The sequence below is a fragment of the Syngnathoides biaculeatus genome, chromosome 5 (assembly GCF_019802595.1).
Source record: "Syngnathoides biaculeatus isolate LvHL_M chromosome 5, ASM1980259v1, whole genome shotgun sequence".
In the NCBI taxonomy this organism is placed as follows: domain Eukaryota; kingdom Metazoa; phylum Chordata; class Actinopteri; order Syngnathiformes; family Syngnathidae; genus Syngnathoides; species Syngnathoides biaculeatus.
The window spans coordinates 3,813,509-3,814,063 of NC_084644.1; positions in this window are offsets into that span (position 1 = coordinate 3,813,509).

Sequence of the window (555 nt, forward strand, 5' to 3'; positions counted from 1 at the left end):
ATCCACCGTTCCGCCTTCCCACATCCATCCATTTTCTTTGCCTCTTATCCTCACAAGGGTCGCGGGAGTGCTGGAGCCAACCCAGCTATCAACAGGCAGGAGGCAGAGTACACTGGTTGCCAGTCAATCACAGGGCATCAATCGATCCCACGCTGCCTCCACTCAAGTCAGGCGAGTGTACCGCGACACCATCAGTGACTATATGACAACAACAACAAAAAACGAATTTCCTGTCGATGTCACGGATGAGATCGCTGTTAGACTACTGCACAAAGTTTGAATTTCATGATATTGAAATACTCAAAAGAAAGTGTAAATTGTCATAATCTGTGTTTTCTGTGCGTTAGATCACGCAACATGACCTGAAGGGAATTCAAAATGAAAAGTTTTCCACGCCTGATAAGTTTGACTTTGTTTCAGATGATGTGTTGCGTCCTTGCTCCGTTGATGCTTTGTCTCGCTCATTAGGTTTTGGTTTCCACCTGTTCTGTCCACCAATCGGCTCTCTCCAGCCTTCGTCGCGTCCAGGTGTGCCTCGTTGTTTCATCAGTTTGC